Source organism: Rhyacophila brunnea, unplaced genomic scaffold (assembly GCF_057557595.1).
Source record: "Rhyacophila brunnea isolate RB1 unplaced genomic scaffold, BYU_Rbru_1.0 scaffold_7, whole genome shotgun sequence".
In the NCBI taxonomy this organism is placed as follows: domain Eukaryota; kingdom Metazoa; phylum Arthropoda; class Insecta; order Trichoptera; family Rhyacophilidae; genus Rhyacophila; species Rhyacophila brunnea.
In genome coordinates, this window is record NW_028233339.1 from 7,454,807 (window position 1) to 7,477,305 (window position 22,499).

General features: G+C 33.2%; 1 protein-coding gene across 14 annotated transcripts in view; it reads right to left on the bottom strand.

The window, feature by feature from the left end:
• Nucleotides 1-22,499, bottom strand: part of LOC147064435 (RNA binding protein fox-1 homolog 1-like) — a 522,090-nt gene that overhangs the window by 63,405 nt on the left and 436,186 nt on the right. The gene's annotated exons all lie outside the window — the stretch shown is intronic.

The window sequence follows — 22,499 nt, forward strand, 5'->3', positions numbered from 1 at the left end:
GCCGACCGCTGATCTAAACAATATTAACTCCATAATAAATTGGCTAGTATGTATGTACGTCTATATGGATTGGTATCCTCGATATCGTATGTAGTTTCTTTGCATACTACATCTACCCCATTGTATCATTAATAACAGATAATTATATGCTAAAATTATAATAAATTTAGTTGCTAATATATACAAATAAATAATATATTAATAAACTTATGTTTCAACAAGTTTCCAATACGTTTAACGACATTATAATAAATTAGCACATATTTTATCAAAGCAGACGACTCGTGTTTAGTTTATGTAAATATTATTCTGGTAAACACGACTTAATTATTGAATAATTTCGCAGTTCAAAAAAAAATACAATCCATAAATTGCTTCCGTTTGTGTGCTTTGCTCTCGTCGGGTAAATATTTAAAGATATCAAAATCATTCAAGATTAAATACATATTTTTATTCGCAATAAAATTATCATGGCTACATGATCAATGAATACAAATGAGTATTTATTTATAATATTATGTATGGCTGTGGCGAAGAATGCTTGTCGGACGGAGGTAAACGAACAAAATGATTTGAGAAAAATTAATATGAAAGATTGTGAGCGAATACAAAATGGACATAATAAGTGTTTAGACGAGATTATATTTTAGTGCCATATTTGACCGTATATTTTTACAGCATAAATGTATGATACATGTGTTGTATGGAAGTAAAAGGTTATCAAATAAGATATATAATTGGTACTGAATTTTTCTCTCAATAAGTTGATTGCGTCACGAGCTATTGGAACTACACAGGGAACTCGGAAATAATGGGAACTGAAATGTCCAACGGGAGTGGAGTAACAGGCAACCGATCTCGAGTGTGGAAGAATATGGAATAACACGTGTAAGGAATACGCTTGTTCTTCGTTCTGACAACTGCTTTCGGTTTATGCATTGACGCTCATCAAATATTGGTGTATTTGAAGGTTGCAACACACACTATTGCACGTCAATGTGTGGTTAATTTTCGTAGGACACTCACACATTCAAAACCCGTGTATTGGGGAATAGCCCATCGGAATTATATTTATTAAGGCTATACCTCAGTTGAAGCACGGTCTAAAAAGATCGTGGCTAGGCGATGCGCGGATTGCGGGTGCAAATGACGCATGCCAAACGAAATATAATTTGTCATATAAATCCAATATGCGTCCATTCTGTTTATTGTTCTATTAGTAACAATAATAATATATTCATTGGCATGTCTTATTTTTCAAGTAAATGGGTAACGTTTTAAGTTATCTTTACACGATTTAAGAATTAATACCCCCGTCGCCATCACGAAACAAATTGACGTGTTCCCACCTCGACGTTCTCTCTCCGAATGCCAGCGAGTCCAACATTTCTTCTTCAACTTCAACAGTTGAAAATTATTTGCAGTTTCACTGATGTATCGTCTTAATATGTTCTGTGGAACCCACATGTCGTCCAGATCATACTCATCTAATTCATACGAGCAAAAATCAGGTATCATTTTTCTGTAACGTTCTCCATTGACAGTGAATGCATTACCATTTTCGTTTAAAACCAATACGGTCCAATTACACTTCAGACAATAAAACCACACCAAACTGTTAATTTTTATAGATGTAAAAGAATTTCAATAATAGCGTGTGGGTTTTCATTAGGTACTTCAAATGCGACAATAATAATTGTGCTAATTTACGAAGCTATTTAACCAAATTTTCATTGCTGAAGATGATTTTTTCATGAAATAATGGAGCCTGTTTTAAGTTGCTCTAAAAAAGCAAAATAAAAAAAAATAAGCAAAATTTCTACGCACGAAATGGTCATTCGGTGTAAGTTCTTTAGTTAACTGTATTGTGTACGCCTTGAAACGCACATATTTATGAAGAAAATTCCATATACCTACTGCCATAAGAAAGTCCAAATTCTCGAGAACTGCGACGTGTAATTGATTGTTCTGGATTTTCATCCATACTTCGTAATCCACAATATGTACAACATTTGTGTTTTATTTTAATTAATACGATGTCTTTCCTCCAAATATTAATATTTGTATATTAATCAATTGGCGGTTACGTGGTAGAATTCCATATTATGGTATAAATTTAAAACAAAGTTTTTTGTCAATTCTACGAAAATTGAGTTTATATTGTGAGCTGTTTCGAGATACGCACCCATCTTCAGAACGACACTGCAGAGGTTTTGTATATAACCCTACAAGTGTCATGTTGTTGTCTATGGACACTTATACACCATAGACAACATCGCAACGGAAATGAAACAGTTGTCTTTCGGCCTTCCTATAATGTAGTCGACACGCGCCACTGTTCCGTGTCTCTCGCCATATCTAAATTCTTAAGTATGTATAATGTAAACCTTTCAACTCAAACTAAAATCAATACGACAGTCATTTCTTAGTCCCGTGTTATCCTAACTTTATTACCATAAAATATAAACCAAGAAAATACCAACTCGTGTATTATTCGTCACTGCCCGAATATATCTTATCACACACAAAACACACACACAAGCAACCTTCAGAACTTAAACATAACATCGGGGGTAAGAATAACTCGTCCATCCCGATAACACTTAGAAAACTACAAAGTTTTGAAGATGGGTTCATAGCCCGAAACAGCTCTCTATTGAAGTAGTTAAATTATCATAGTTTTAACAAAAAAACCTTTGTTGTAAAAATATAGTCGATAGTTTATCGTGTTATAATTTCAATAAAAATCAGGAATAATAAATAAATATAGGTAATGTGTTGAGAAACTTTTCGTATTAAAATTATTTGTGTAGAGTCGTTGTTAGTATTGATATGGAGATTTAAACAACCTTCCAAGGTATTTACTTAAATCTGTACCAACCGGGAATAAGTAGGTAAATCTTGTTTTCAGATCATAAGTCATACCTTCTAAATTAAATAGTTTATTAATTATTTAACAAACTATAATACGTCTAAATTATGAAACAATATCGTTATAGTTTGTTTGTATAAATAAATAAATAATTCATTCTATGACCCTTAAATATAAAATAACAAAGCTTAAATCGTTCCCCTGAAAAGTTGCTTCTCGTGCAGTTACCTAGTTATTCGCGGTAGGTACAGAAGTATAATTAAGATAGGTAATTTACCTAGGTACCTATATATTTCAAGGAAGCCAGCCTACCTGTGTTTGACCTGGACGTAGGTATGACGTTTTCGGGTTTTCAATGGTATGAATAACATAATTATCTCCGTATTAGAATTAAGGGAAGACAACTGACATTAAAACTAAGTAAGTCTTGAATGTAAAATAGCTGGTTAAAATTAATTACATTTACAATAACGCAATTTATTAATAATGTCGATTGAGGGTATGTGTTTAAAAAAGATTGATTGCACACTTCAACTTACATAATTCGTCTCTGTTCTGGCAGAACACACTAACTGGAGAATACTAGTTTTGAGTAATTTGACTTTGAAGTTGTTAAAATGTTTGAAATGGTTTATCATGTGAGTTTATTAAGCAATCGTAAAAAGGATGACTTTAAAATAAAGACTGTTTATTTATTAAGAAGGTTTCCAGATGGTAAAGTTTGAAATAAGGAACATTTTGGTATAACTAACTCAATATGTCATTTTTTCGAATTAGTGTCTTCTGCCAGAACAATGACGATATTATAATTATTAATTAAATAATGTGAGTCGAAGAAGCGTTTTTATCTTTAAGTGTTTCTCAATCTTTTTACACCTGAAGACCGCTAACGCAAAAAATATTATTTATATACGTATAAAATACTTCCTGATTGCGGATGATTTTAACACGTAAAACCATTAATCTATTTTAAGCCAGATCTCACATCAAAACTCGTCTAAAATGTGTCAAATACGTCGATGTGACGTCATAGTTATTCCCATTCCCAAAACACACGTTGGTAAATGAAACTCCGCAGATTGGTCGAATACGACTGTTTCGTTTGAAAAAAATATCTGCTGTTGCAATCGAAAAGTTGGATCCTTCTCGGGCTCTGAGTCGAAGTCACATACAAACACATACGAATTGGTCTTCTTATTCTCGTCTCAAATTGGTAATTCTTCGGTCTCGGTCTCGAATTGGTAATTCATATACCGGCTCGCCGATCACCGCATTCAAATATGGATACGTTTCGAAGGCTACCCGCGACTGTCGCTAAGTAGATGTGCGCGGTTCTTCGTAAGCAACACTGGACCTAAGTTCTCGGAAGGTTTGTTTTATGGCTGTGCGGCACACGGACGAGTTTTGATGTGAGAGCCGGCTAAAAATAAAAACGCAATGCATGAACACTTGCAGGTGCACGGGTTTTGAAGATTTTATTGGATTTTTTAGCATATTATGCATTTGCACGCAAATAATTCGCGGACTACAAGAAAAATTCTACGAACCACTTGTGGTACATGTTCCGCCGGTTGAGAAACGCTGATCTAGATTATATTATTTCATAAGGAAAAAAAATAAAGGACAATTTCTACAACTAGAAATTTTCCTTGTGATATTAAGAATATATACCTACTCGTATATCAGAAGCCCGATTGGTATTTTTTGTCGATAAAATTCAGTCTATTTTGGGTTGGACGGTGTGTCAAATTGAATCTAAAACAGAAGCTGAGCTGATTACGAAACATACACCGGAAGATTTGATTGTGGAATTTCTCATCTTTAACTTTATAATGTTTTCTCAAAATACAATATTGACCAGTGGCGACCGGTGAGTTATTTTACTGGGAGTTCACTTTTTTCACCTTTTGACTGCCGTAAAAAGGCATTTGCCTTCATCAAAACTTCACCAAAAAATAAAAAAATAAAACTATTGGTTTTTTTAATTTAGTACATTTAAAAGAAATCATAAATAACTCACTATTTATTATTTGTTGTACCTCTTAAAACAGTTTTCTTGAAAAAAATGGATTTTAAACTTTAACACAAACTGGTTGACACGAACTATTTTGTTTTGACCGAATTATTAGTACTACCGAAATATCTCGTATCTGGCAGTGACCGGGATTATTGTTCATTTGTATGAGAAATCCATTCTTCTGTTTTTCATCGACACAAATTTTTCAATTACGCGTTTGTTGAAGTCAGGAATCTCTTGTATCATTCTTTTTTCGATACTGAGTATACATAATGCGTTCAATCTTGATTGCGCGATGGTGTTTCTACTAAAACACTTGATCCGTTTGAGTGTGAAAAAACATCTTTCGCTTTCCACTGATGTCATCGGAATAGTAAAAATTAAATTTAATAGTAAAACCGTTTCCGTAAATGTGTCAGCATTATAAAAATTATCCAAGCTGTAAATAACAGACAATTCATTTTTGAGTTTATTTTTATCTAAAAAGTCAGACGTATTACAGAGCTAGTTTGGAGAGATATCATAATTGATAAACATTGTGAATTTAGTTATCAAACTGAAAAAAAACTTGAAGTTTATTTTTAAATTGTACTTCGCCTAAATTTGAGAAATGTTGTCAACATGTGCGGAAATTTAAATGCGTACTGTGAAAAGAATTTATTTTTATAATAATATTGAATAAAAATTGTCAAACAATAATTGTGTGTGTGATACGGGCTGTATTGTTTTAAAACCGATGAATCTGCGTTCGGGCCGAGAGCGATTGAAACTGTCGCACCCGAGCACGTAGAAAAAATATTTACGTATTGCTATTCCACGCGACAGACGACGCTCTTTCTCATTGCAAAGAAATCGAAATTAGATTACTGGGCGCTTTGGTCGAGCGATGGCGAATATCGCTCCTATCAACATATAATATTATTATTTAAAATAGCCGGTTAAAAACACATATTAGAATTTGTTTTTGTATATGAATTAATGACTACGGTAATAGATCAGAACACTTTTAATTAATCAAATATAAATTAAATACTCATTTAAAAAAAGTCTTTTCGCATAAATTGAGTGGGTGGGTGTGCACCGCTCCAGCGCTCTCAAGGGAGAATCGCCACTGATATTGACACAATATAAATGTCATACACGGAAATATAATTAATGAGGTAGGAATTCACAATTGATCCAGCAACTTATAGAGGATTGCCATATTATTGTAGATCCAATTCAGTCGTTCCTATTCGTACCGGTGAATTGATGTAACGTGGAACCGTATGCGATTTAGAACAGTGTGCCATACTAAAGTTATGATTTGTGTTCATGGAAATATATTTTCACAATTATCGTATCCGTTTATACCACACTTACACTTACAAACATAGTGAAAATATACTTTCGTGGAGATTAAGTTTAGCAGTGGCGAAGGGTGGAGGTAGGCTGTTAAGATCCGCCATAAATAGAGCACATTAAACTTTGTTAGTCAAGGGTATTTGTTTTTCTTGAACTAAGACTACAATTTACAGATGGTGTCGATTAGTTTTTAAAAATTCATTAAACCCTGCTTCAGTCAAACCATAATAGCTTTGGTATACTTTGGGCGATATGACAAAATTGTGCACACTTTTTCATTCATACCTATTTGTTTTCATTGGATTAAAAATACATTTAAAGCATATTGTTGATTCATTTCTTTAAATTCAATAAACCCTGCCTAAACCAAACTATAGAAGATACAAAATATTATTCTATCTATAAGTTATGTATCATATCAGTTATGTATGATTTAATTGCATAATTTTAGATATTTTATAGATAGAAGAGTATTTTTTTTACTATTATTTATTATGGCTTGGTTGTCGAAGGGTTTAATTCAATTTTAAAAAGGAATCAACACCACCTGTAAATTGTAGTCGTATTTCAATGAAAACAAATACGTATGACTGACAAAGTTTAGTATGCATTATTAATGGCGGTTCTTAACAGCCTACCTCCACCCTTCGCCACTGAAGTTTAGTATAGTACACGGTTCTAATCCGTATACGGTTTCAGTCGCTGGATGGCCACTTAGCCTCACGGAAAAGTTGAGATAAATAAATATAATGTCATACTTTAGAATCGCGAAGCTTAGATGTTGATTGAACTACAATAATTAGTAAGCTAATTGTTAGCTACCCTTAAAGATTTGATACTTTTCTTTTAGTACAATTTTCCAATCACAATAACATGAATTGCAGTTAACGAAAAGGCTTATTCCGTTCACAATACGCTAGTCATCGCCAAGAACCCTCAATTAGACTCACCGATGTATGTTATGTTACGCGAAACCATTGAGAGAAACTACGCGATAAAGTTACAGAAATGTAAGGGTGATTGCGAGGCAGGGCGGCAAAGGCCTGGGAGGCAACATAAATCGCCCCAATTGTAAGGGTTTAATTGAAGCGAAGAGCTTGCCAACCCTATCTCTACACTACGCAGTGGGTAGACATGTAGCAAAGCAATGATTCAATGACAATTATTGATAAGAGAAAGAATTCTGTTTGTTATAATTCAATTTATAACTTACTCATCAAAAATCTTGTTTATAATTATGATAAATGTCCTTGTCATGTAATAATTAGTATGGATGTTAATATGACAAAAGTCGTGCAATGGAGAAATTAAAATCGTGCACCAAGATCGTCGGATGTGCCTTGAATATTGTGAAAATACATACCGTAATTAATGCACATTCATCGTCAATTTAGTGCATTATTAAAGACACGCCCATATAATAGTTTTAATTCGTGTATATTATACAATACATTCACCAGTTGATAAATAATAATTAAATTGTATGTATTTGAATAGACATCAGTTTATGGAGAGGGTATTATAATTCAACAATGTACTAACAAAATAATTACGACGATCCTATTTTGGCTTTTGGCCATTCTGACCTTTAAAATAAACAATTTTAACTCCATATTAGGTGATATTGAGATGAATTACTCTAAAGTTTTATATATAAAAATGCTCATGTCTGCAAATACAATTGGTAAATAGATGGTATACAAATTCCTTCTTAATTCTTCCTTCTATAATTTGAAATAAACCACAATATAATCTTATCTTATCTCGTCTGCTTAGGACACCTTGAGCCAAAGGTTTTTAAAAAATACTTACGCCTAAAAATATTAAAAATCAATATTGTGAAACAGAAAAAAAAATACATTGTATGTAACAAAAATGTCAAGATAATAATGGAAAGTTACTCAATTAATACTATATAAATATAACAAGAAGGCACATATTGTACACTTACAGGTAACATGACACGCTAGTAAATATGTCACCCTACAGTAGTTACATAATATTAATAATAAGACAAAACGACTAAAATATTATAGACTGCAAAATAATCTGTTAAATTATTAAGCGTATCCAATCATTTGCTTTCTTTCAAGACCCGATTAAAATAAACAATTACTTTATTTTCGTGTCAGTTTATTTTTCAAATTAAGAATTCGCGTTTACGTTTATCTTTTCTTTCACTTTAACCCATTTAATACGTCTTCTCCATGTCTAGATCTCTGCTACACACTTACTTATTTTCTAAGAAATGAAAATATAACTTAATATTAAATTCTACAGGTTTTTTTAAAAAGGTTTGTCGATAGCTATTTCGGTTGTAACACCATTATCAAGACTATTCAGATAGGCCGTTTGCCTTTGCTTAAATACTATACGTGTATAGATAGAGACAGAATACATTTTCTTATTCGTTCCAGCAATATTATGAATTATCTATTATATATTAATCATAATATTGCTGGAACGAATAAGAAAATGTATTCTGTCTCTATCTATACACGTATAGTATTTAAGCAAAGGCAAACGGCCTATCTGAATAGTCTTGATAATGGTGTTACAACCGAAATAGCTATCGACAAACCTTTTTAAAAAAACCTGTAGAATTTAATATTAATTATATTTTCATTTCTTGTAAAATGGAATTCTACCAAGTAAATGCTTACTCAATTAATACTTATTTTCTCTTATGCTTTACAGATAAATCAAGACAAACACTCACTAAGGTAATTGTATTTTTTTATGAAATCATTTTCAAGGAAATGAAACGAATACAATAGCATGTTCATATTTAATTGTAGATATATAATATTCATAACAAAAAAAGTTCACGACTACTGCTTTAATTTCTTAAAAGAAGTCTCATATTTGCTATTTCGTTAGATAGACTTAAAATGTAATTAGATATATTTGAAAGCCTTCTAAAATTAAAAAGTTTAATTAGGAATATAACATTTTCCTAACAATTCAGATATTTTCAATTAGTACCTGCTCCTAGTTACAAATGAATTTACAATGTGCTATAAGCCTATACTGAATATAGATCGAATTAGTGGGCTTTGAGTTGATGTTAGAGTGAATAATTTAAGATAACAATATATTATCATAAATATACGTTAATAGTACGTAAAACCTTTGTGTATTGGTTTCGGGCTCCTAAATATCAATGTTTCGAGTAATAAGTCCGATAACATGGAGAAGATCTGGGTCGAATTTTGAACTGGGATCGGAATTAATCTCGCTTTTGGGTACAACAATTTGGGTAAGCCGGAAATTGCAAGATAGAATTAGACCCATGGGAACACGATCGTGTGTCAACCGACTATTTTCGATGCCTTCGAGCGGGACGGGCAGTGCCCATTCTGTTTGATCTATTTTAATAGCCTACGAATTAAATTAGCAACGATTCAATCCGAGTAGTATTGGAAGGGAATAATAATTCGATTTGAACGAGGATGGATTTAACTAGCCTCTGGAACAACTTTGAAAAGGAAAACTTTCAGAAAGAAACATTGGGGAGTTATTCAATAATAATTAGGTATAGGGACCCATTAGAGAAATTCTATAATTTATATTAAATGAGTTATAATAATAGCTAACTTATTTAATTGGTTTTGTCAATATTATAATACATATGGGAAAATACATGTAGGTACTCAAAATGTTTAGTATAAATATAAATCATACTATTAATTGTGGTAGGCGTATGTATGGCTTATTTTTTTATAATACATAAGTGAACAAGTTTGAAAAGGAAACTTTTAGAAAGAAACATTGGGAAGTTACTCAATAATAATTATAAGGACCCATTCAAGAATTTCTATAATTTATAATAAAGTAAATAATAGGTACTCGTAACTTATTTATTTTGTTTTGTCAATATTATATTATTACATATGGGAAAATACATGTACCTATGTACTCAAAATGTTTAATATTAATCAATACTATTAATTGTGTTCGGCTTATTTATGGCTTATTTTTGAAGTTATACTTCCTTTGGTGCGTTTGGGAAACCAGATCAGAGTGTATTTTTCGATTAGTGGTGCACAACCTATTAAAAAAGAAGGGCCAATTTGTCCATTTTCTAATTTTTCACAGACCGCAGTGGGTAAAATAAAAGTGTTGAATAATAATGATATATCTAGGTATTCAAGACGAGACATACATTTTATTATTTTTAATTGAATAGTTACCTAACAGCCACTCCAATCACTCTTCACTTTGCATTACATACGTACATAATAATATAATGTAGGTATTTGCACGATAGAACTACCTAGGTTCCCACCGCCACCAGTCATGTATGTACAGCCGTGGATATGTACGGCCGCCTTCTATGACGCTATAAACATGTCTGAAAGCAGTTATTTTAAGTGTTCATTCCGTCCCGAGACGGAGCCCCACGGGACTGGTGCTGCAACCATGCACCGTAGTGCTTAAAGAATGAGGTTAAGAAAAAAAATGGACCGGCTATGCTGTCCGCTGACGTTAAGCGCTCTGTGTATCCGCATACTGAGTGTCATGTCACGAGTTGAAATGGATTTGTCTACAGAGTCGGGACTATCCCGCTCTCAATACGACGCTGCAAATTTCTTGAATGCCGTAAAGTTGGCCTCGGTTGCTATCATATCTGCGTGGCCAATTGGGCCCGTGTGAGGACAGACCCTGGCAACCAGCTACACTCGTTCGGGTTCCACAAGCGGACAATCCCAGAGGACGTGTTTAACGTCTTGGTGGTCATGCCCGCAGGTACAACCCGGCCCAAAGTTGCCATTCAATTCAATTCAATTTATTTATTTTACATATTGTGGAAATTACAAATTATAAGTTTAAGACGTTCCAACATAACATGAAACAGTATTATAAAGAAAAAAGAAAAATAAAAGTAATAAAAGGGATAAAAATGAAAGAATAAAAAGAGAAAATAATATAAACATACAAACGCAGTGAAAATACAATTATACATCTACAGTAGTTCAAAGAAGTACACCGAGTTTGCTAAGGAGACTTTATTTTAAGAATTTATAAAAGAGTGTCCACCAAAACTCACCTCACGCAAGTGGAATATATCAACACCCGAAGCAATTTGGTTGAACATAGTTATCGCCCTCCCAATTGGCATTACCATTGGCAGGTTGGTTATGCACTTTGGGTAAATAAACAACTGATGCTCCCTATTTCTAAGATAGTTATCAGGGAGACACAGGTCAACACTGCCCAGAATGACAGAGTTCTCATTTATACCTCGTATAAGTCGAAAAAAATACGTAGCTAAATAAAAATATCTTCTAAATTGCAGGCTGCAATATGTAAGCATGCCTAAGAGAAAGTCAGTTGGATAAAGCCACGGATAGTATCCATACAAACACGTCGTGGTTGGAGTCATCTAGTTTGGGACCTGCAGAATACGTCGTGGAAAAAAACTGTAAGAACGCCGCCGCTTGGGGGAGGCCGTCCACCTCGCCTGCCTTGCCGCATAATATGCAGAACTATTTATTATAGGAAATTAGAAATTTGTCGTAGGTACCTATTTAATGACAATTTTTGTGATAAAAAGTACTTGTTATTTTGGGTCTCGGTTTGTGCGTCACTGAAATAGATAGTAAGTCAATGGCTATTGAATATAATTAAATCATTGATAATTAATTATGAATAAAACGTGGGATACCTATTATATCAGAATACGGTGAATAATTATGGTAAAATGAATTTAAAATATAGCGATAAAATTAATGAATTCTGTAGACTCAGCCGAATTTAATTAATTATTAAAATATTTTGTGCAGGCGGTAAATTTATTCAGAGTTGATTCATTAATCACTTTACGCTGCAGTATCAGAGCATTTGATTACATTATGCTCTGCGAGAAAAAAATGTATTTTTCCAGGACCGACATGAAATTATTGCAAACAATTGTCATGTTTACACAGTGGCGGGCGAGCAATTAATATTCGATTTGTTTAAACTAAACTAATTTAAATATACAACATATAATACTGCAAAAATAATACATAACATATCAATATACAGTGGCGAAGGGTGGATAGAGGTAGGCTGTTAAGATCTGCAATAAATAGTGCACATTAAACGCTGTCAGTCATACGTATTTGTTTTCATTGAACTAAGACTACAAAATTTACAGATGCTGTTGGTTAGTTATTAAAATGTAATTTAACCCTGCGAAAATCAAACCATTATCGATAATAGTAAAAAAATACTCGTCTATCTATAAAATATCTAAATCGTACATCATTTTGGATATTTTATAGATAGAATAATATCATATCTATTATAATTTGGTTTAGAGGCCATCCATGGACTCAAACCGTATGCGGTTTAGATCCGTTTGCCATACTAAACATATTTTTGTTCATAAAAATATATTTTCACTAAATTTGCAGTGTATGGTATAAACGGATACTATCAGATGCTTATAATATACTTTGTGAAAATATATTTCCATGACCAGAAAAGATAAGCTTAGTATAGCACACGGTTTGAAACCGCATACGGGTTCAGTCCATGGATGGCCTATTAGTCAGGGCTTAAAAAAAAAAAAAAAAATAACCAACAACATGTGTAATATGTATTTCTAATTAAACAAAAACAAATATGTAATTATAAATGAAAACGTGTGCACAATTTTGTCGGATCGCTCATAATATACTAAAACTGTTATGGGTTAGTTTAAGCAAGGTTGAATTGATTTTTAAAAACTAACCAGCACCATTATAATGTATTTATTGTAGTCTTACTAAGTTTAATGTGCACTATTGATGTCAGATCGTAACAGCGTACCTCCACCCTTCGCCACTGTCATTCTATGTAGTTTCCAGTATGGCATCCCAACGTCCAAACCGTCCAAGCATTAAATGACAAAATATCTTGAGTTTCATGCCATCTTCGCTAATGTCCGTCATCTAGTAATCGTCGTGTGCGTGCTTCTAAGAATTATTTAGAATTATAATTTTACAAAATTGATTGTTGCGTCGACAGATGTTTTGAACTACAAACCATTATCAAGACTTTATATCTAGTCAACATTAATCATGCTATTTTTTGAATCGCACCGAAGGAAAGTTTTAGAAAATACCCAAACGCTGAACTTGACGAAGATTGAGAAGAGAAGTTTTTGCAGATGAAAGGAGAGAATGGAGTAAATTAAAAGTTTTGAACAAATTTCTGATTTTCCATCACGTCGAGGATGTGTGATCTTGACATTTCGGAAAACGTTGCGAAACTCGTTTTCAAGATACGAACATTAAAACGCTCATAACATTTTAAACTTATACAAATCTGCCAAGGGTAGAAAATAAAACATCTCACTGACATACTGTCAAAGAATAATCTTTACACTTTTTACACATTCAATGGAAATAGTTTCGAGAATAATTCATGTGAGCCTGTGACTACAAGATAACGATTTCAAAAGGTTTTTAGTCTGGTTGAATTGTTGCGTGTCAGGAAAATTGTATGCAGTTGGCCGTGTCACAGTTCACCGCGGGATGTTGTAATCGAAAACCGATGGCCTTATAGCATTTATATTAAATTCATGTAAATAAAACCCTAAAAATTATAAACATAAAATTGTGATTAAAAACCCACCGGAATATAAAGTAAAGACAAGAAATACAATCACATCGTACATATATATGTATATAAAAGGTTACCAAGTAGGTGCTCGTAGTAAGTCTCAAGTCGAACCTATCAAATTAATGTTCTCACGAATTCTAATAAAATTAGATCATTACTATCCGCAATGCTCCACAAACAACACGTAATTTTTTAATCCGTAATAATATCGGTTATCTCTTTCCGGTTCGACAGCTTACGGTGAACTGTTATATGATGAAATTTAATACGTACAAAGTACATGGGAGGCAGTCTGTTTTAATATCTGGTTATAAATTTAGGTAAGCATGTTTTATGAGATTGTAATAGTTCCACTAAATATTCGAAAAAAATGTGGTTCATTCTATAGAAGATAACTAGTTTTAGGCTTGTCACAATTATTATTTCGGCGCAACTCTGGGAAATGATACGAGTATGTAGTTAATTTAATTTTTTCAGTTTCACTTTTGTATACATATTTATAGAACAGAGGTTTCCTTGTACCTATCTAATTTATCTACTGATATATCTCTTTTTTTATGTAACACTGTTATATTTATATATCTTTGTTTCTAAATGTCATGTTGTGAACGTCTTAAACTTATAATTTGTAATGTCCACAATATGTTAAAAATAAATGAATTAAAATTGTAATTGAAATTCTTCAACTTCATTCGTAGCTCAGCTGTCTTCAAGATACATACATCATCACAGGACGGATGTGTTGTTGATGACGCTGCTTATCGTGCGGTTAACGTTTAATGTACAGCTCAAGTTTATAATTTTATCAATAATAATTTATTGTTTTTTCTTCTCCGATTAATTATTTGTAAAAACATTCTTTCTTATGTGTTACTTACTGTTTTATAGTCTAAGAGGCCATCCATGGACTGAAACCGTATGCGGTTTTGATTCGTGTGCCATACTTAACTTATGATTTTTGTTCATGAAAATATATTTTCACTAAATTTGTAAGTGTAAGTGTATGGTATAAACGGATACGATCAGACGCTTATAATATACTTTGTGAAAATATATTTCCATGAACAGAAAAGATAAGCTTAGTATGGTACACGGTTCGAAACCGCATACGGTTTCAGTCCATGGATGGCCTATAACAACTTAGACTTTTTTTTTTTTTACATATTTAACTTGTTATGGCGCATTCGTGTCGAAACACTGTAATGCGATTAAATTTTACCTTATAAAAAAATAAAATAAACATCTTTATTCGGTTTACCTATTGCAGCGATACTCAACCTGCGGCCCTTTAAGCTTTGATGTGCGGCCCGAAACACATTTATTATCAGGAATTTCGTATATTTTCAGATTCGACTTTGACGCACAGATAGTGACACCCGAAGAGGATTGTCATTATGGTCCACATCAGATTGGGTATAAGAGTGTTTATATTGCACACGTTTAATTTAAAAAAATACGCATAATTTTTACAATTTCAAAAATGTTTTGTAAAAAAGGGGGGGTTTTCAGGATTTTTTCGTCACACCTGTAGTGATGCGGCCCGCGTTACTTTACAAATATATGTATTTGGCCCAAAGAAAAAAAAGGTACAAATATATGTATTTGGCCCAAAGAAAAAAAAGGTTGAGTATCATTGACCTATTGGATATTTTAAAAAAAGAACACTAGTTGAAATGTTGAAAAATACCAGAAGCCCTCAATCTGGTGCAATATAGAACTGTTTCGAAATGCGAAATAAATAAAACTTTAATCAGTATTTATACAACAACATCAAAGTGAACCGATAAAGTTAAGCATCATCGAATGCGCTGCAGGTGCAAAGTTTAAAACAAATAAGCCAACAAACGTGTGTGGCAAACGAGAATAATAAAATAATATATTGGCTATTTGTAGTGCGGCAACAGTACAATTTGTTTATTTTAGTAATGATTGACTGGTAAAATGTGGTACGCACGTACACGTACAGTGATTAATGTATGTCAATAAATATTTGATTCCGGGCAGCATGACAGTATGTCATCATAACTTATAAACAAAAAAAGTAAATACAATAAAATAAAAAAATAGATATTAAAATACTCTCACAATTTATGTGAATTTGTACTGTGTACAAATTGAAAACTGGGTATCGTTAACACGATTCTTCTTCTTCTAACGGTGCCGTTTTCAAAATATTGCCAAAGTGGTCTCTATCTCACTGCCGTTATTATGCTTTCTAGTGATTCTCAAACTTTTTCATACCCCAAAATTAGAAAATAAAAATCCAAGCCCCCTCGTCCCAGTGATCACAGTTTTATGTTTTTTTTCAAATACTTCAAATATAGCTCCAGGACCCCCCTAGGGGGCCGCACCCCCCAGTTTGAGAAGTACTGATTCAAACAATAATGTGTTTAAATTCTAATGGATTTAAGTTGTGTACTATTCCATTTGAGTGGAATAGGTACTCAAAGAGTGGAATAGTGGGTACCTATTACCTACTCAAATGGAATAGAAAACTTAAATTCAAATTCCAGCAAGTACTTTCGGTCGATAGTACTCGTATTAATATTAATAATGTGTTTAATCAAGTGTCAGATGTGCACACCCCCCCCCCCCCCAGCAACGATTCCGGTCTCAACCTGATTTTTTTTTTCTAAAAAGGTAAGCTGATTTCTGTATCTTGGAAGGGTACTAAATACAACCCAAATATTGGAAGGCAGAACTACCGAATGCTGGCATGACCTGAGAAGACATGATAAGGCTGGATAGCAACGGGGATTCATGGGTTCATAATACGCTCCAACAAAAACGAAGAAAGTTATTGATTACTTTACTTTAAAACAATGTTAAGTTACGAGGGTGGGTCAATAAGTCCTTAGAAAAGCCGACAGGTGGCGCGACTAGTACTGTAAGCGGTTTGTTTTCATGCAGCGGCACTACCGATTCAGTATGCTGCGAAGTTTCAATCAGATTGGTCGGGTTGTTGTGTGTTTCTCGTACATTTAAAAAAAAAAATTGCTTGTTTACAAAAATGGAGAAAATTGAGTTTAGAGCTGTTATTAAACATTTTAATATAAAAGGGTTAACAGCAAAGGAAATAAGAAATGAGTTGGATTTAGTTCACGGCACATCTGCTCCTTCACTTGCAACTATTTATAACTGGTTAAATGAATTTAAACGTGGTCGTACATCAACAAAGGATGAACCACGCTCAGGACGTCCTGTAGAGGTGACTACACCAGAAATGATCAATAAAATCCACGATATGGTGTTAAGTGACCGAAGATTAAAGTTGAGTGAGATAATTGAGGTTACAGGGATCTCAAAAGGTAGCGTCATTTCTATTTTACATGACAAATTGGGCATGAAAAAAATTCTGCAAGATGGGTGCCGCGTTTGCTCACAGTCGACAATAAACGCAATAGGGTGGTGGCCTCTAAAGCCCTGTTGTCGCTCATGCAACGCAATCCGGATGAATTTTTTCGTCGCTTTGTGACTGTAGATTAAACATGGATACACCACTATACTCCCGAGACGAAAGAACAGTCAAAGCAGTGGATTGCGGAAGGCGAACCATGTCCAAAGAAGGCGAAAACCGTAAAATCAGCTGGTAAGGTTATGGCTACTGTATTTTGGGATGCACGTGGAATTATTTTCGTTGACTATTTGGAAAAAGGAAAAACAATAACAGGGGATTATTATGCATCTTTATTGGACCAGCTAAAAAACAAAATTGAAGAAAAACGGCCTCATTTAAACAGGAAAAAAATCCTCTTTCATCAGGACAATGCCCGTGTTCACACGTGTTTACGATCAATGGCTAAAATTGAAGAATTGAAGTTCGAATTGGTCGACCACCCACCGTATTCGCCAGATTTAGCCCCCAGTGACTTTTTCCTTTTCCCAAACTTAAAAAAATGGCTAAGTGGACAACATTTTTTTTCAAATGAAGAAGTCATCGATCGGACAAATGCTTATTTTGAGGACCTTCCGAAAACTTATTTTTCTGACGGTTTAAAAAAAAATGAGAAACGTCTAATCAAGTGTATTGAGCTCCAAGGAGATTATGTTGAGAAATAAAAAAAATAAAATAAAAAAAAACTGTTTTAATGCTTTTTTCTAAGGAATTATTGACCCACCCTCGTACTCAATTTATACGAGTAAATTTGTTTGAATAGCTTTTATATAATATGAAATACGTAATTAAAAATACATGTAACGATATCACAATTTAAAATTGTTCACCACAATATCGTTTGAATACAGAATTCATGATAACGAAGTTTATTGGGGAGAACGGGGATAAAACGGAATCACTTATCCCATATCCGTCGATGTAATTATAAATTAATTCCGAATTCAAATTTGTCGAAAAATGTTTCCTTTAAAAGATACCAATTCAAAAGAAGAACCAATTGATATCCATTAGACTGGATGAATCGCATTGTCTTTGACGAGAGATATAAAGTGAAATTCAACGCAAATAATTCAAAAAGCAAAGACTGTGAGAGCACTACAGAAGGGAAAAAACATTTAAAATACATTTGAAAATGGAACGTCTGTACGCTCCGTTCATTTTTCGAATTAATAAAGTGCACTCAAAATATATTGCTGTAGTTTTCATTTACAACTGGGGGGATAGCTGATTTTATAAATCCCCTTTACTGTTAAGTGCAGAAAACCGCAAAACTGTGTAACATTTAAAAGATTGCTAAAATAGCGTTCTTCATAAGCTAAATCTAGAATTAGTATTGCCAAATTCATTCAATGTGCCAAATACAATAATTTGGACAAAATAACGGTTTGTAATAATTGGACCGTTTTTATTCAATGGGATCACCATATATGAAAAAAAATATATAAATGACAACGAGGAACAAAATTAATATATAATACCAAGGTACGTCCTGACTCCTGATGAATTAAAATATTACGCAAATTGCATACATATTTCAGAAAAGAAGATACTTAATAAAGAAGGTAATTTAATTAGCTGAGTTTCGTGAAAATGTTTGATTGACAAAATCACACACCCACTAAAATCAAAAAATATAATTAGCAGTAATATCAGAGGAACTAGAATGCAATTATTTATTTGAAATGCCATATTTTTAATTAATTTTGTGATAATATAATTTGAATTACATCGTTGTTGTGTATAAATGTAATTACAACATGTGGTATTTAATAAATTATTATAAAAATATATGTTGCTACATGTGGTGAGCTTTATTAAGTACGAGTTCCAATATTTGATGTTTGAATAATATCGACTGCAACCGGGTAATTTCCATTTGGGCAATTGTTCAGGAAGGAGAAAAAACATAATAAATTTAACTATCAAGCGGAATTTAACAATTATTCCAAAAATACACCTATAAAATATTTTTTTTACAAATAAGCTGTACTATGAATTAATTAATTAATCAATTACTATGAATACAATATTGTAGCTTCCCTTTTATATATTAAAAAATATATAAAGAGCGGAGTTGTTAAATTTGGCAGCAATATAATAAAAATACAATAAAAGTTTAATGATATGTGTGAAGAACGATAACGCAAGTTTGTGTGTGCTTAGAAAACATGTTTTATAACAAAATGCCATCAAAATCTCAATTTTGGTCAAAAGTGCTGTTGGCTGGGTTTGATTGGTTGGATGCAGATTATGCAGTCGATATGTGCATTATTACAATTATTAATAATAAGAGAATAAAATAAGCTATGCAATGTGTGAATGGGAAAGGACAGCTGATAAAATTGTAGAATTACAATTAAGTAAAAAGGATGGGAATGTTTTAATGGGAAAACCGTGTGGAGTAGGGAACAATGAGGATTTAATATTTTGTGAAGTAATATTATGTTAATGCGATATATATTATAAAGTATCATAATTCATTAATTAATTGAATCTATTGAAAGAAAAAAAAATTGGAAATAATTGCCACGTGTACACACTTTAACACTGTTTATCAGAGCGTTGGAGCGGAGCACGGAGCAGTGGAGCAATGGGGTTTTACCCGGAGCAGGAGCGGAGACGGTGCACCGAAAATTTGTAGTGCTACACTACTCCGGATGTTTTTTTAGTATTCAATTTTCGTCCTATAATCCAATGAAAATATTATATTTGACACTTTGCAACACCGTGTGATAAATAACCACGCTTTTTTGACAGAAGAGGCAGATAATGAAAGACGATTTTCTGTGGGAATTTTGTTTAATAGAATTAATAATGAAAAGTACGAATAATAAGCCCTATTTCACAACTACTTTTTTTTTTTTTGGTACTGTTCGGTTATACCGGAGGCAGCGGAAAACGCATTTTGAAAATAGCCGATAAACTGGATTATTTGTTAGTTTGGGTTAGTTTAGGTTCGGTTAGGTTGGGTTAGGTTAGGTTAGGTTAGGTTAGGTTAGGTTAGGTTTGGTTAGGTTAACCTAACAAATAATCCAGTTTATCGGCTATTTTCAAAATGCGTTTTCCGCTGCCTCCGGTATAACCGAACAGTACCTTTTTTTTTTAGCATTTGTATACATTGCAACACCTATTAAAACATTTAACCCGGAGCGGAGCAAACCCTGGAGCGGAGCTGGAGCAAGTATTAGGTCCCGGAGCGGAGCAACTAAAATAAGGGTTTGCTCCAACGCTCTGCTGTTTATCTCTTGTAATATAAAAACATTCGAAAACACTTTTCATATAACTCCGGTTATTGCTTGGGCAATTAAAAGGGGGAAAACTAAAAATGGAAGAAACACTGAGAATAATAATCGGGTTTAACATGCAAATTATCACTGTTATTCGTGGTTGAAATAAATTCCTAAGGGGTGTAAGGAAGGACCTTTTCACAATTTAATAACGACGCTGAATAAAAGTTTAGTGAGGGAAGTTTAGTTAATTACCAAAATTATCTAATGGAAAATTAATGAGCAATTTAAAGCTCTTTTGGGGTAGATGGCGCAGAGCTTTTGCATAATTAATCGCAGAAATAAAATTAATTATTAAATAAAAACCCTTTCTGCTTATCTGTGAATTTATCATTTTTGAAATAGCGTACCTGCGATCACATTCTGTCCCCGTGATAATATTTATAACTGCATACTTTGAGAGAAGTGCAAAAATAACTGCATGGAAAACGTCACCGTTCCAAAAAGCATGTTATTTTAATGACATTTTTAAATATTACTATTTTCGAAAATGAATATTTGGGGACGGTTGAATTTAATAAAAATGCCACAGCCCCATTTCATGTGAAGTCAACAATGAAGCAACATGCAAAAAGAACATGACGACATGATTAACAATCCGTTTACATTTAAAATGTATGTAAGTCGTTATTAACATAGTATCATCCTGTGGCGAAGGGTGGAGTGGAGGTAGGCTGTTAAAATCCGACATAAATAGTGCACATTAAGCTTTTTCAGTCATTCGTATTTGTTTTTATTGAACTAAGACAACAATATACATAATATAATGGTGTTGGCTAGTTTTTAAAAATCAATTAAACCTTACCTAAACCAAACCATAATAGTTTTGGTATGGTTTAATGGCATAATTTTAGATATTTTATAGATAAACGATTATTTTTTTGCTTATCTATTATGGCTTGGTTTCGCAGTGTTTAGGTAATTGAATTTTTAAAAACTAACCAACACCATCTATTTGTAAATTGTAGACATATTTCAATGAAAACAAATATGTATGACTGACAAAGTGTATTGTGCACTATTAATGTCGGATCTTAACAGTCGACCTCCACTGGTACCATCAACATATTTTCTGGCGTTTTGGTCATTTGTTAAGGTTAGGTTACCTTTTTGCAAGTTCTTACAATGTGGATAAACACTACACTACAGTGTGACTTGCCGTACCAACAAGACGAAGTTACGGTAGCCCGGAAGCTGGGTAGACATTTTTTCCGGCCAAAGTGACCATCCAAATAGACTTGCATATATGCCAGCATTAATCGGCTGCATCGGATCCCAATAATTGAAGACGACCGGTGGCAAATCGATAGGCAGAATGTGGGTCGATGCAGGTTCAAATTAGAACATGGAATCAAGCCGGGCGACGTCGTTAGATTACGACGTCGATTCTGAACGCCGTGGGCATACCTATAAAGTCATGTAGCTAACTTGTTCTAGTGCAGCGATTAGAAACATGTACTTTATATATCGATATTAACTTTAGGATCGAGATGTCGACGTGATACTCATCTAGTTTTCGAGGGTCGTTTAAATACTATAGATACTGGGTATTGTGGTATACCATCAGTGGCGAGGGGTGGAGGTAGGCTGTTAAGCTTGGACATAAATAGTGCACAGTAAACATTGTCAGTTATATTTATTTGTTTTCATTGAACTTAGAATACATATTGCAGATGGTGCTGGTTAGTTTTTAAAATTCAATTAAAGCTTGCCTAACCAACCCATAATAGTGCACACTTTTTCAGTCATACTTATATGTTTCCGTTTAATTAAGGACACTTAATATATGGTTGCTTTTTTTAAATTCCATTAAACATAAAACCCTGTATAAAAACTAAACCATAATCGATAAAAAAATATTCTTCTATCTATAAAATAACTAAAATGATGTATGGTTTAATGGCATGAAACTCAAGGTTTGTCGTTTAATACTTGGACGGTTTGGACGTTGGGATGCCATACTGGAAACTACATAGAATGACAGTGGCG